Source organism: Schistocerca piceifrons, chromosome 3, assembly GCF_021461385.2.
Source record: "Schistocerca piceifrons isolate TAMUIC-IGC-003096 chromosome 3, iqSchPice1.1, whole genome shotgun sequence".
NCBI classification, from domain to species: Eukaryota; Metazoa; Arthropoda; class Insecta; order Orthoptera; family Acrididae; genus Schistocerca; species Schistocerca piceifrons.
In genome coordinates, this window is record NC_060140.1 from 434084582 (window position 1) to 434098399 (window position 13818).

Consider the following 13818-nt stretch of genomic DNA (forward strand, 5'->3'; position numbering starts at 1 on the left):
TCCACATTCCCAACATGTCCGCACCACTACATTCGTAGTGCGCCTAATAGATGTTTGCCCATCATACTCATTACTTCTCTGACTCATTGCTTCCCAGCCATTGACCTTCTTGTGCGAACGCACACGTTATGCCCGAACTCGTACGGGACTTGGTAGATTAATCTGCCACGAGTAATGAGTATGATGGGCAAACATCTATTAGGCGGACTACGAATGTAGTGGTGTGGACATGTTGGGAATGTGGGTCTCGCGGGGAGCGTGCAAAGGATAAGTCCCTGCAGACGCACTATCCTCTGTGCCCGCGGTGGCTCAGATGGATAGAGCGTCTGCCATGCAAGCAGGAGATCCCGGGTTCGAGTCCCGGTCGGGGCACACATTTTCAACATGTCCCCAATGAAGTACATCAACGCCTGTTTGCAGCTAGGGTCTCCATTTAATTGTCATTTCATTTCTAGCAAAGCTGCATGGTCATCCACGGTAACTGTTCTTTCCGGAACAGATACTACCGTCATATACGGTTTATATACCCTACACTACTAGTGTTGCCGCTTGCTGTCTCTGACTGGTTTTTACACACTGAAGTCGAACATAGGAGGTGGTCACATTAATGGGTGTGTGTATACATACCGCATGACAAAAAAGTGAAGCAACCAGACGACTAGTCCGATGTCAACATAACTTCGCACACATAGAAACCACTGGCGGATTTGTAAACAAATAGGATTGTAAATCTCTGTTACAGAAAGAACGGCCCCCAGAGTTCTTTGGTACTGGTACTGTTTACTGTTGTTCCCAGGCCTGACACTGTATATAATGGGGGTGAACTGCGTCAGATGTTGAGTAAGACACGGAGATTCCACACACTCTTTGAGACAGCGTTATCAGCACCAGACAGAGTTTGAAAAGGGGATCATTGCGGGTCTCTATTCGACCGGCTTGTCGAATTGTACAATATCACGATTCGTCGGAATTCGGATGTTCTACTGCATGGGAACGTGAGGGCAGGTATACTCGCGTCAAGGTTCCAGTCGACCATGTCTGACCACCGCAAGGGAGAATCGCAGTGTGGTGTACAAAGCAACAGTCTGCATTATGCTGTACCATTGGCGGGAGACTAGCTTCACCCCGACTAGGAAATTACCATCCCATGCGTAATCTTCCGTTGACACCACAAAACAAACGGTTGCGTCTGGAATGGTGCTACGACCGGAAGACGTTCTCTACTGATGGATGGCGTCGCATTGTGTTCAGTGAATGAATTACGTTTATGCAGTATTCCAAATGGATGCCGACGCACGGGGAGAGGTCCCCAGTCTTCCAACGTTCTGGAGCTCCACAGCGGTGTTACCCCTTCGTCATAGCGTGGGACGCCATCGGGTGTGAGTTCAGGTCGAGGCCAGTACAGTAGTGATTGAGGGAACTCTGACCACACAGCGGCACGTCAGGGATATCCTGTGCTCTCGGGTGTTTTCACTCATGACGGGGGAAGAGCATTTTTCAACAGGGCATGTGTCTGTATGAAGTATGCGTATGTGATGTTGAAGTACTCGCGTGGTCCTCAAGATCCACAGTTCTGTCCCTGCGCGGGACCATCTCGGACGTCAACTGCGCCCCATTGCCAGTATCTAAGACATCAGAGACCATTTACGAGAGTTTTGGGCTAGCCTACCTCAGAAGCCGATACATCGGTTCTGTTTACCCTTCCCAACCAAATCAGTGTGTTCATCTAGCTTCATGTAACAATGAATGTGATTTACATAAATCTTAATTATGATCACACAAGCTATTTTGTTCACCGATCGACTGGTGAAAGTGAGAAGACGTAGTTATATTATTGCCTCATTTACTGATATCCGAGTCAGTACAGCGAAAAGACCGTACTCGTTAGACAATGACGACGGAGTACCACATCTTGTTATAACTGACCGGTCACCGGCCTTTTCTGCTTCCAGCATAACACGCGCAGCCTGGCGGATAGTCTGTTCTAGTGATCCAGGAGCTCGCCCTCCGGAGACAGTGGTGGGTCGGGAGACGCAAGTACACCACTTGTTTTGGAAACATTATTGCTGACGGACAGTATCACGCCTCTTGAAAAGCTAACGTCTACCAGGTGCGACCACAGGCGCCACAAAAGCAGTGCGTGTAGCGGCGTTAGCGGGACTGTGGGACTACGTTGCATCCGCAAGTCACGTGTTCGCCGAGCAGTATGCGGTATTCTTGCGCCTGTGGCCTACTGAAGACGCAGCATGCTTGCTAACAAGCAGCATGCGCTCACGCTCCGCACTTAAGGCCAGCGGCCCTCACCGGCCCATCGTTGAGACTCTCCGACCGGGCCCAACCCAGAGTACCTTTTTTAAAAAAAAAATCTCACGGGATAAATAAGGATGGTTCTCGGGTAGGACAAATTTTATTGTCTATAATATAACATACAGTCACCATTGATTTTTATTTTACAATTTCCATTACCAACTTTAGCCCATATAAAGAGATACTCATCGGCATTTAGTTTCTTCTTCCTCCTTCACCCTACCGCCAGCCATCTCCATCGAAACCTTCGCCTCCTCTGACCCTGGCTTTCCCACGACTCGGCGCCACTGGACGGTCATTGCTTCTGTGGAACTTAAACTGTGTACATGGGCCTAGTGGTGGTGCAGCAACCAATGTCACTACGGACTTCGATTGATTAATGTCAGATCATGGCGATCCTTCAGCTGTGTTAATCAGCATCCGCATTAATTTATACTTCGCGTTTTTGTATGTCGTGCAAATAAAAGTTTACTTAAATGCTGCGTGGGAATCATCTCTCATGAACCATCAATTGTTTGCTTGCTTACGAGGGTATAAAAACATTCGTGGCATTTGGATCTAATCAGGCACTACTTAGTATTGGATCTATTTGCTCATGAATTGTTTATAGAAGGTACTGAGTACCTTAATACCGTAATTTCAGTGGCCAGAAAAATGTTGAATGTAAGCTGAAATTCTATCGAAAGAAAATATAGCACAAAGGATATCCAGCTAATCATCTGCAAAGGCACACATGCCCCCATTGTCCCTCCCCCCCCCCCCCCACCTCCTCCCCACTCCTCCACTACCACCAATCACTCTCACATACGCTCAGGCACACAAACATACACACATGTGCGCGAGCACATGCAGAACTAGAGCATGAGAGATTCGGACCTCGTTCATATAATAATGTAAATGGAAAATGTTAGGCGGTGAATCATTACCGGTTCGATACTTACCAAACTTTGTGGATTTGGTCGTTATGTGATGGACATTAAATGAATAAACTTTCGTTCTACTCCCAAACCTATGCCTATCGTCAACCACAATATAAGGTGCGACCCTCACAGGAGCACGACTACACTTCTGCATCCGTTTTGGCGTGGAAGAAAACAGCTTCGGGTTCTTATGTTGAGGTCTTTCTTACCTTGTCTGAAACACATACTGGGTCAGTTCATGGAAATCGCTGTCTGGAAGCTAGTATGGAAGCCAAATTCCTCCCATTGTATCCGAGATGTGCTGTATGGATGACAAACCTGTGCACAGGGCAGGCTAATCAATGATCTCCATATTCCTCTGGTCGTTTGTAGTGTTAACTACAGTATAGGGTCCTGCATTATTCCGGTAAAATAAGCCATTTGGTGCCTTGATCATGAATGATATGACAACAGTGTTTTTCATTCCTGTCACATACTGGTGATCACTCAGCCTCCCTTCAGCAGGTGCCGAATCACTCCTGTGTTACATTCAATAGTTCCTCACAAAATGATTCAGAGAAACGTAGATCTGTGATCTTTCGCCAGCGTCAGTGTGACCACCACAAACTGAAGAGAGATTCAACACTGAAAGCATAGAACTGCACTTAACATCCCAGGTGATCGCCTCAACGCCATGCAAGTCTCAGTTGTCTGCGCTGACTCCCAGAAGTCAGTCGAGCGTAATAACCGCAATCCGATCGCCAGCGAGCACTTCATTCGCTCCGAAATCTCCATCATTCACCGCTAATCGACGGGTGGCGCTATAGACGCAAACAGAGGTCGTCGCTAACAGCCAGGCCCCCGACGTAGCTAACAGTATCTATCTGTGCCTCCTTAAAGATCGGTGCACACCCGGAGAATCTGGGGGAAGAAGACGCGACGAACATTGGTAGACTTCCTTCGAAGATTCATCTAGATAGGATTCCTTACCTGCAACACATTCATCAGCGTACAAGATGCTGCGAATCAGTGAAGCAAGGACGTTACTCGGTTAGATGAACAATTGCCATCTCAACACTGAAAGTTAAATTGTTATTGTTTTTGCCAGCCTGGCAATTTGTAACATTCTAAATAAAAGTGAGTAAAATTTACTCATGGAACTTACATCTTTCAGTTTGTAGCTGAAAAGATCTACCTCGTATTTACTCTCTAAAACTGGAATCACAACAGTCTGTGGTGTGGTATCAGCGGCAAACAAGCCATGGCAATCGAGATCTCAACACTGCTTCCAGTAACCTGTTCCCGAGGGTTCGCTGTTACACTCTGCCTGTAACCTCAGCTGCAGTCACCCATTTATTCGTCAGTCAGTCGAACAGCCCTACGATCTTCTCTTGTTCTAGTCTTTCAGGAAGGATCGGTGACTGCTCTTTTCGCTACATTGTTGTCCCGAGTCCATCTCGTCACCACTCGTTCCGCAGTCAGTTGTCCTAGCGATCTGCCGGTATGAACGCTCCATATTCCTCATACCATTTATTCAACCTTTTTCAAAGTTTGAAAGATGGTGATAAACTGAACGTTCTTTGGACATAACCCGGAAAGAAGGATAGTGTTTAACGACCTGTCGACAACGAGGTCAATAGGACGGAGCACAAACTCGGATGGACAAGGAAAGCGGTCGTTCCCTTCCTAAGGAACCATACGGGCATTTGTCTTAAGCGATTTAAGGAAATTACGGAAAACCTAAATCAGCATGGCCGGACGAGGGTTTCAAGCGTCGTCCTCCCGAATGCAAGTCCAGTGAGCTAACCACTGAGCTATTCCGGTCGGTTGAAAATGCGCTGTTGGGATTTGAAAAGTTCCAATAACGTTAGGCACACCCAACAGCCATCATATTCTCACACAATTCTTCATTTGAAACACTGACTTTTTTCTATAATTACCTCTGGTAAGGATGATATTTTAATCAACATATCCCACAGGCATGGAAATAATTATCAGTTTAGTAGTGTTCGGGCAACGTGTTCATAGTGTAACAGTTTCCATTTGTTGTAGGCACATAGTGCAGTTCCAGATACAACGATAATAGCTTTACATAACACTACGTTTCTCGTATTCAGAATTCACTTACAAATTCATTCACTCTGCCATTAAGAAGAGCCGAATCTTAAAATGTGCGGCTAATCCTACCCTAAGGTTCTGATGTGTTTCTGGTTGAACGAAGATGTTAGGGATCTAAACTCAACTATTTTACGCAAAGAATTGCATAACATCTTATCCTAGTTTCGGTATTAACGCAATGTATTCAACGTCGGAACACGAATGGACACTGAACTTATGTTATTTCATAGTGGACATAGAGAAATTCATTACAAAGACATTTTGAGCGAACTAATTTTGTTTCACTTGCTAGATGCGTAAGCAAATTGACAGTATATCTTACTGGACTTTTAAATGAAAAAAGGGATCATAAATACCCTGATCAGCCAAAACATTATGACTGCCAACTTACTATAGATATAAACCCACCCAGGCGACAGTAGCGTGACCTGACGAAGAATGACTGCTACTCAGTCACATGCACGGAGCATGTATTACCAGTGAGCGTGCATGTCAGTGTGTAGAATGGGTAACGTGCGGGATCTATCTGAATCTGACCGAGGGCAGATTATGATGGCCCGGAGGATCAGCACGAGCATTTCAGGAACTACACGACATGTCGGGTGTTCGAGGAATACTGTGGTGAATGCTTTGAACGCGTGGCGAAATCAAGCTCAAACCACGTCCAGACGTCGTGGAGTTGGGCGGCCACCCCTCATTACACAATATGACGCCTAAGACTGGGCAGACTGGTAAAACAGGACAGGCGTCGAACTGTGGCGGAACTAACAACAGATATTAATGCTGGGCAGAATACATTTGTTTCTGAACCAACAGTGCACCGAACACTCTTAATGATCGGTCTTCGCAGCCGACGAACCATGTATGTGTGAATGTTAACTCCACGACACCGGCAACTACGACTGAAATGGGCACCTGACCATCAACACTGGACACTGGTGCAATGGTGGAGCGTTGCATGGTCTGATGAAGCCCGATTTCTTGTCACGCCGATGGGAGCGGGCGAATACATCGTATTTCGTCATTTCCTTGACACATGTACTGCGGTGGCTCCATTATGCTCTGGAAAACATCCACGTGCGCATGCAAGGGTCGAGTGGAGCTCGTGCAAGACACCATGACAGGCAAGGAGTGCCGGACACTGGTTACAGACCACGTACACCCCTTCATGCAATCGTATTTCCCGAGAGTAGTGGCATTTTTCAGCAAAATAATGCGCCATGTCACAAGGCCAGGAGTGTGACGGAGTGGTTCGAGGAAGTGGCGAGTTCCAATTGATATGCTGGCTCCCCCAGTTCACCAGATCTGAAACCGATCGAACACATCCGGGATGTCATTGAACGTGGTGTCAGAGCTCATCGCCCCCTCCACCCCCACCCCCACCTTCCCGGTATTTACGCGAATTAAATATAATGAAATCCAGACCTTTAGCTGCTTGCAGGCGTTGATAAATATCAACGGGGACAGGTGACCTGTGTGTGCAGACGTGCCAACTCCCTCCAGCGACCATGCCACGACGCGCCGCTGCTGTTATCCTTGCTAAAAGTGGAAATACCGGTTATTAGGTAGGTGGTTACAATGTTCTGGCTAATCAGTGTAAATTCAGTCGTGAGTGGAAAGGTTAAATTGTTCCTCAGACCAACGTGATAATAGCTTTCGTTGATTTCCCTCTCATCAGACGAAATTCCTGAACGACCCCATTCTATAAGAAAACAGCCGGTATGTGTCTCGTCCTTGATTAAATATGTTGCTCTAATCTCTTATAATTTGAGTGTCGATCAGCTATTATACTCTAATTTTTCTTCCTTCAAATTTATCGAAAACAAACTTTCCTTCAGTTTTCATAGAAGTCTCACTAGAAACCTGGATTTCCAAAACTAGAATACTGTTTCGATTCTCTGACGATTTTCAGGGCTTGTCTTTGTGACGCGTTCCAGTAAACGAATACTGATGACTACACCATGTCAGCTGAAGCTTTGAACATCTACGTATTTCAATGAATCAAACTGAAGCGTATTTTTTCACATAGGAAAACAGAAGACATTTGTTCCTAATGGGCAACAACCTCCCAATGAAGCATACAACCAAGGATTTATTTTGCACGTTAAACTGATACATTTTGTCACTTGCAATACATCCTGATACGTATGCAGCTGGAATTAGATTTACATTGGAGCTGTTAACTGCAGTTTTATGTTGGTGCTTAAAGGTAGTGACACAACATCCAGTTGTATGCTCTTGCCTAAATATAACTGTGTTTTCATTATCGACATTCAGCTTACATTTCTAACTTCGTTTCACTTGAAAGTTAAACCTGGATGCGGAGTATACGTTGCCCCTTTATAATAAAAACAATTGTTTTCATAAGTAAAACAAATGACGACAAGGAAGTTCTTATAAAATTGACGATTACCTGTACAAACCCAGAAAAATGAGGAGGAAAGAAGACAGAGCCCTTTTCGGACTGTTAATAACGAAATAACGATCGATTTATGACGTGGTCCTGTCCATCATCTAGAGATCATACGTTCTATGATTACAATCTTTCTTGGGAACTGAAAGAAGGAATGATGCTTCAGATGGAAGAATATGTCACTCAGAAGCGGAGTGTGTACTGCTATCACACTCCCTGACAACTGTGCGCGTGATCAGGACTCGAACCAGGACCGTTATCTTTGGTAGGCATTGCTCTTACCTACCGAGCTGCCGTCACGAACTCTGAGTCATCTTCACAGATTAAATCTGTGAACATCGTATTGGCGGAAGAGAGGCCGTGAGTCGTGCTCGTATAGCTCAGGTCCAAGTCTGATTCTGGTGTACAGTTTCAGATGGTCATGAAATATTAATATTTCATTCGACAAAATTTCTGTCGGTCAGAGAAAACATTCAACAGTTGCTTTGATGTAATCACCACAAGATGGTTTTATCTGTCAGGATTTACTAAATGCACGTAAAATCCGGTTGCCCTGAAGTTTTTTTGTAAGCTAATTTTTCATAATAAAAGACCAATATTTTTGAAACTTCACAGTCTCATCACGAAATGGTCGCATAAAACACCAACAACCTGACATGTGTCGTCACATACAAATCTGTGGACTGCAGAACAACGAAAGTCTTCTTTTGTTCTGTTGGTCTCTTTAGCTTTCTGACTCCAGATTCCATATGTTCTTACCTGAACTAATAGTTAACTATCGTCATCAGTGATGAACTTTCCATCGACAGTTTTTGGAGTCTAGACTTCACCCCATTATCAACTCAATCTACCGCCACGTCTCAAAAATCTGGGAGAAATTTCGCTTTACGACTCTGACACTGCCTATGATCAATTTCGTGAAGCTGTCTATAGTAAATGTGCAAGAACCGAAGGAGCGCCCTCAGTTCTAGGTTTTCAAAAATGACATCATTCCGCTTCTGTCCTGGAAAGAACAACTTTCGCCCATACACGTAGACGTCAGTCAATATAGCTTGATACATCCCGAGGATAATGGCGTGCATGGAACTCTGAGAAAAAGAAACATAAAGAAACTGCTCAAGTTCGGTATATCACAAATAAGAGAGACTATCCAGGTAGCTGAGTTACAAAGTACAATTGACATTTATGTTAATATCCACGTTTACAACAGTAAATATAGAAAATTGTCAAAGCGAAGTGCGGTATGGCGAACCATTTATATTGTTGAAATAAGTCTCATCATAAAATAATTTCCATTGAAATATTTCGCTGTGGAATAGCAAGACGGTGAGCGTGCTTTCAAAAAAGAGGAGGTAGTTCCGAAAGGTTGAGGCGAGGTCGTCCACATCCAACTACAGCCAGAGACGTTTATCACCTCTCATTCACAGACCGTCCGAACTGGGGCTGGATTCATCTCCACAGCATCGGCCTTTGGAAGCAGCAACATGACACAAAAAGTCTATCAGAACTGTTGGGACTCATCTTAACGACAGACAGATAAGTCTACATTGTACACAAAAAAATAATAGTATTATATTCTTTTAGACCACGGCCGCTTTCAGGCTATTACATTCTCGTCATGAAGGGTGATACTGAAAAATAAACGAGAGATGGAAGCTAATAATAATTTTCACATGCAGTGTCGCTTTTGCACTGGCGTGAAGTCCGGAACCGCGCGACTGCTACGGTCGCAGGTTCGAATCCCGCCTTGGGCATGAGTATGTGTGATGTACTTAGGTTAGTTAGGTTTAAGTAGTTCTAGGGGACTGATGACCTCAGATGAACCATTTTTGTACTGGACAAACCTGCATTTACTTGTAGCAGTGATTCCTGTCAGTTTTGAAACAAATTGTCATTAGGAAACTGAAACTCGTCTCCGGTCCCTGTCGGTTTCGATTTCTTTTATCACCACTGTTCTTAGGCGCGAATGATACACCATTTCTTCTAGATACATTGAACAGTCTGCGTTGATACACCAACTAAGACAGTAACTTCGTTCACAGTTTCTGCCATTCTGTCACGTTATCAAGTAATCCCATCTAATGCACCGATTCCATACAACCGACAGGCATGTGAATCAACACCTGTATTCCGCAAGCCACCTTACGGAGTGTGGGGCACAGGGTATTTTCTGCCCCAGTGTTACTTTCACTTTTTCCTGTCCCATTCGCTTATGGTTCGCGGATAGAACGATTGATAGTAGGCCTCCGTGTAGGCTCGCTTCCCTCTGATTTTATCTTTGTGGTCTTTTCGTGGGATATACGTAGGAGGAAGCAATGGTTGAGTCTTCTAGGAAAGTACGCCCTCGGAAAGTTAGCAATAGACCATAACGAGATACAGATCGCCTCTCGCACTGGAGTTGGCTGAGCATTACCGCTACATTTTCGTACTTACTAAATGAATCCTCTCTATTTCCTCTGTCAGTCCTGCATGGTGCGGATCCCGTACTGACGAGCAATATTCAGTTTATCGAACTAGTCTTTTGTAAACTACTTCCGCTGTTGTTGATGGACTAAACTTCCTGAAGACTTTTCCAATGAATCTCAGTCTGGCATTGGCCTTACTCGAGATTAATTTTACGTGATAGTTTCACTTCAGATCGCTCCATAGGTACAATCCCAGATATATTATGCAAGTGATTGTTCTGCAATTCCGCAATCGTGAAATAAATGGTCCTTCTGCATACGTATTCGCAATACGTTACATGTATGCTGAGGACCGACTGCCACTTCCTATTCACCAAGTGTCGAGCCTCTGCAGATCTTCCTGCATTTCGCTACAATTTTCCAGCGTCGCGGCTTCTCTGTACAGAACAGCATCGTCCGTGAAAAGCACTTCCGACGTTATCTAGTGGGTCATTCGTAAATAATGGTCCTATAACACTCCTCTGGGGCAAGCCCGAAGTTATTTTTACGTCTGAAGACTCCTATGGCACACGAAGGTCAGCAATGAGCTCTTTTAAAGGTATGACTAATATTTTGTCCTGTAATCGTACTTTAAGCAGAACTGACGTGTTACGTTCGGCTCAGGGGTAGTCTAGATGTTTAGAATTTTGCAGTTGTAAGTCTATTGTAAAGATTTTTTTAGAACATACGAGAGAAAGTGTATTCATAGGAGAGTGATGTAAAATTCTATAAATTGTTTCCTGGGTGGTCGTCACGATTTAGCTGCACCCCATTGTTTCGTAAAGAACTCCGTGAGTTGACAATATATTTCCGTAAAACAAGCAAATCTCAATGCTTACCTGGTGAATTCTAACAATAGCTAATCATCATCAATTGTTTACCTGTGTGACTCACTGGTCAGCATGTCTAGTCTCATATGTATGTGTAACTGCACTCGTGACGCTGGAAAGCGGCTATGAAAAGACGAGCCATTTCGAGGTGGAAATACCCGTCTAATGATTGCTCAGACGCGCTTAATGATTACGCAGAGGCCGTCGTGTTGAAACGAGTCGATATCGGCTCACAGCTTCGTCCTGGTTTTTAAAGCGAGCTCCGTGGCAGACCCTGCAGAAAGCACCCCGTCCGAAGCCGGCGGCGGTTTGCTGTCGTCACTGTCGCAGCCATTACTTCTCAGCTGATCTCGCCGCTAGATTCACTGCTGTGAGGGAACTCTTGTAAGTTTACGGAGTGTCTAAAATTTTATCTGAAAGGAAATGTCTGTTTGTTGGAAGAAAGGGCACACATTGATGAACGGAACATCAGTTTCCCGGGAGCACAGACAATGCTACAACTTCGAACCCACTAGGTTTGACGTTATTCTAACACATGGTTAGTATATGCAACGGTAAGTTAAACCCTTATTTTCCTGCCTTAGCCCAATACGATAGCGTACAACGTAAAAATCTTTCGTTTGGTAAATTCTCTTATGTCAATGGATTTTCCCGTTTGTGGTCCGTATCGGCGTTAGAACGACTTTCCATTCAACTCTGCTGCGATTATACATTTTCGTTTCCGCGTTAGGCGGCACTCAGGCTCTCGACGGGCCTTGGTCTCATTGTTGTGGCTCTTCAGTGTAAATTTTGCAAAACAAGCTTCCTTACATTATTACTGCGGGCAATTCTTCCCGAACACGTAAATATCTTACTTCTGATTGCCTTTAATGGGTCCTTTTTCCACAGCATATGTTTTTCAATTCAGCTTTATTTTCAACCAGAACTCAAGATTTCATACAGGTGAGAAATTAATCTTAATTTGAAATATTAACTGATGTGGGTACCAACATTGGGGAAACCAGTTAGGACACACCAACAAGAAAATTGTCTAATAATGTGTAACTCACGTTTCATCTCATTATGTCCGTGGTAAGTTGTGGTGAGGATTGCACAATACAAAGAAAGCGGTTACGAGTTAATTTCATCTATGACGGAGCAATGGCTGCCTCCAGCTAATACGGAGACACTGTGTTAGTCGAAGGTGCCCGCCCCAGTCTCAGTTACAATACTGTGCTGCGCAAGTCGACTTACGGGCAGTAAAACAGTCACGCCAGCGGAGTTGTCGGCAATAGACTCATACATTAAAGCCCGATGGGCTGGTCCATTGCCTCCGTACGTGTGCAGGTCTCCACAAGCGTGCTGTAGGCAAACAAACGGATTCGTGCAGGAATCTGTAACAGTTTTCTACGAGATACAACGGCAAATACGGACGCAAACGGAAAAATTCTCAGTCTTAACCAGAGACAACATTTATATCATGTGGTGTTTCAGCGTAAGTCCTGATTAGTTTTATTTTCGGATTGGTTTTGTCTGCGCTGCTTTTTAAAACTGTCGTGTTGTGTCTGTCTCTTTCAAGTAGGTAAAGCAGATTACTGCGTCGCGAGAAAATTTCTTGTTTCGGATGGTTCATCACACACCGAATTGCATCATACTTCACGTTCAAGACGTCTCAAAGGTCTCCGGTGTATGGCTTACCATTAATCTCACGTGGCCTGTGAGTTGCGGCTCTAAATGTGTACTTGGAAATATTATTGTTCTGAAGCAGCTCTGTAGATAGAGCAATGAAGGTCAGTTTGACACGATGCTGTCCCTTCTGTCCTGTATTAGATACACTTAGAGTAACGTAATGAAAAATGAAATAATTACAGAAAACATTGATCTAACTAGTAAACATAGCGGCACAACTGGCTACTTCTGCTTCCATCCTCTGGACAATTCTGTCTGACACGTTGACGTAACAATAGTTATTACGTAATCACAGTTATGACATGTGTTTTAGCCTGCAGTGGCGCACGTATAATAGGAGAGAAACAAAAACACAGTCAACGCTCCATGACGGTCCTCTTTTCGCCTTTATTAACCTGTCAAATCATCTTTCCTCCTTTCACTACAATTGACTGTGATACTGATGGACGTTTCAATTAATCAACCACATATCGCATCAAATTACTAACTGCTCTTGGTAGAAGAGAATACAACAAGAAAGGAATATTAGACTTTAGCGTCCGACTGACGTCGAGTTCGTTAAAGTCGTAGCACAATCTCGGGTCAGGGTAGGATTAGGGGAAGAAATCAGCCGCCTCCTTTCCGAAGGAAGCATCGCGGCACTTGCCTGATACTACTTAGGAAAACCACAGAAAACCTAAATCTCGATGGCCGGGTGGACATTTGAATCGTCGTCCTCCAGAATGCGATTATCTGTGCGTTTACTAATATCCAACCTCTCTTGGTCAAGGACACGAGGTTTCCCTCCTCTCATGAGTCAAAATGAGAGGGGCGTGAGAGATATTTCGATTGAAGACTTTCAGAAAAGATACCGCAGAACTGAACGAACAGCTCTGGTGCAAAGCGGTCATATGCAGACAATGCAGGAAAAGCACAGTGATTTTTTTCTTTCTTGACAAACATAACCAAATCAGGCTCGACGAAACAGGATATATATACTTTTTTCACTTTCTGAGTGCCTCGACTCATGCTGCGCTTTACCCAGAAACTAAACAACCGGACAGTAAACAAAGGGTCTTTTGCTAATCAGTGGTTAGGCTGTGGGAAGTTAAGTCGAAGTATATCTGCAGTTACATCACCACGACGTGTCGAAAAAGAGC

The 13818-nt window shown here is 44.3% G+C and overlaps 1 protein-coding gene and 1 non-coding gene across 2 annotated transcripts in view; one reads left to right on the plus strand and one right to left on the minus strand.

The window, feature by feature from the left end:
* Window positions 1–13818, minus strand: part of LOC124790027 — a 325305-nt gene that overhangs the window by 204632 nt on the left and 106855 nt on the right. The window lies entirely within an intron of this gene.
* Window positions 298–372, plus strand: Trnaa-ugc. Its single transcript has one exon. It is a non-coding gene; the product is annotated as a tRNA-Ala (tRNA).